Genomic DNA, 2,500 nt, shown 5'->3' with positions numbered 1-2,500 from the left:
TCCCCTTCCTGTTTATGTGTAGACTTATATGTGGTGGCCAATCCTGGCCAGCTAGCCACGCAGGTGAAGTTAACGGGGCCCTGAACTGGAATCAAAAAGCGGCCCAGGCATGTTCAGTTCAGTTTGCTTTATTGGTGCCCGTAGGTAAACTGGTTTTGCAGTTCAAGAGAGAGAGATGGGTGTCCTTACTTATTATACAGCACTCTAGAATGGTGCAAGAGCTCCCATTCACTTTCAATGGGCGGACCCAACGTTCGGTGGTCACTACTTTTCTGTAATGCCCACCTAATAATACCCACTGCCAATGGCAACGAGTTTGGTCACTTCGGAGATCAGTCGGCAAGTAGATCGGTCATATCTTCTCTGATATGTCTTGCCTTCTGATTTTTGGCAGTATGGCAGCAGCGCGATTAACGCACGCTGCTGGTGGCCCACTGATGCTCCGGTAACCAACCACTTCTCTAACATCTCAAGACGAATTGCAACAACACTAGAAGTCTCATTCAGCGATTTATTTTAACAGTTATGTCATCCTGACAAAGTTAATAGCCTAATAACAAAAAAGGCCGAGTGGTAGCCCATCAGGATTCATCAGCAACATCCTATGTCCGAGTGTTGCCGTACCAAGAAAGCAAACTGTCACTGTCCGCCGGCCGCTGTCGTGACATCTTTTGTTAACACTAGTATTTTTCATTTCTTTTTTATTGAAAGTGAGGAGTTCGTTGACAGTTTCCTTCAGGGTCTAGCCTGTAGGCTAGAAGTTGCCTCCTCCAGCCAACCATCCGGCGCACAGTGCTCTGCCTGTAGGATCGATAATGGTCAGGGCGCACAGCAGTGCTTGGGTTGCTATGCTTTTTTTCTGGAATACTGTTGCCGATTAGATATTCCTGCTATGAACCCGAGTTTAGTAGATATCGCGCAGTGAACGAGGCAGCCTGCAAACAGTTTGAAGTGCAACGTGGCTGTAACAAGTTAGAAAGTAGGCTAGCCAAACTCTGTTGCTTGGTAACCTTTTTAAATTATGAGCGTTCCACGAACTATCTTTCTTTGCGCACGCTATAAAATGGCAATAAACATGTTATTTTAAACTACTGGTTAACTATTTATGCTTTCTAATGTTGGTAAAAGCCGTATAATAAGCGGGATAATGTATTGTCCACATGTGACTATCGGAAAATATTTCCCTTCGAAGCGGAATAACACCCCTCCGCCTTCGGCGTCGGGGGGTGTTATTCACCTCGTCGGGAAAATATTTTCCGATAGTCACGTGTGGACAATACATTATCCCTTACATATAAGCTACAAGACACATGACACATGTAAGTTGTAAGTTGGTAACATGGAATCTCAAAACATACACAAGAATAAATGGTACCAGGACAATGCTGACATATATACTACAACATGCTGCACACACATATATGAAAAAAGGGTTAAACTGTGTGTCATGCTCAGGGCCGCTGACAGCTTTTGCTGGGCCCAGGACAGTCATCTGAAAGGGCCCCACCCAGATCCAATACCTACAATGTAATGGAAACCCAATTTTGGGCCCCCTCTCTACCTGGGCCCGTGACAAATGACCCCTTTATCCCCTACTGTCAGCTTCCCTTGTCATGCTAACCCACTAATGAAAAAAACAACAATTGCGGTCATGTCAAGTGTGACGTTTTTCTACAAAAATGCACATATCCAGTTACCCATACCCAAAGACCGATATATAAAATATTTCGAGTTGAGAGCTCTTCAAAAAAAAAAACGTTAAATTACAGATGTTTCTATAAAGCACCAGCCTCTAAGGACCCACCGGGAAAATGCCCTCTATGCCAGATGACTAGTCCAGCTCTGGGGCCCTATCAGAGAGAGCTTTTGCTTTCCCACTAGGCCACACGGAAGGGAACTGGGGGGAGCCAGGCAGTCAGGCAGGCAGCTGTTCTCTTATAGGCCTCTTTTTTGGGCTCCCCCACCCTCACACACACACACACACACACACACACACACACACACACACACACACACACACACACACACACACACACACACACACACACACACACACACACACACACACACACACACACACTGTTGACTACTTTTACGAGCTGAGCCGCTGTCACGATATTCTCAGGGTCACACTTGCAGCGCCACACCAGAAGTGCCTACATGTGTGTGTGTGTGTGTGTGTGTGTGTGTGTGTGTGTGTGTGTGTGTGTGTGTGTGTGTGTGTGTGTGTGTGTGTGTGTGTGTGTGTGTGTGTGTGTGTGTGTGTGTTATGTGTGTGTGTGTGTGTGTGTGTGTGTGTGTGTGTGTGTGTGTGTGTGTTATATGTGTGTGGGTGTATGGGTGTGGGTGTGTGTGTGTGTGTGTGTGTGTGTGATGGTGGGGGAGCCGGCCTCAGCTGGTCTCCACAGTATCAAGCGTGTATACGGTATGCATGTGTAGGCCAAGACTGGGGAAAAACATTCCGCTCCCTTGTCCCTACAGCATGCAAATAGCTGGATGA

This window comes from Engraulis encrasicolus, chromosome 8 (genome assembly GCF_034702125.1).
Source record: "Engraulis encrasicolus isolate BLACKSEA-1 chromosome 8, IST_EnEncr_1.0, whole genome shotgun sequence".
NCBI lineage: Eukaryota > Metazoa > Chordata > Actinopteri > Clupeiformes > Engraulidae > Engraulis > Engraulis encrasicolus.
This window is presented reverse-complemented; position numbering follows the sequence as displayed.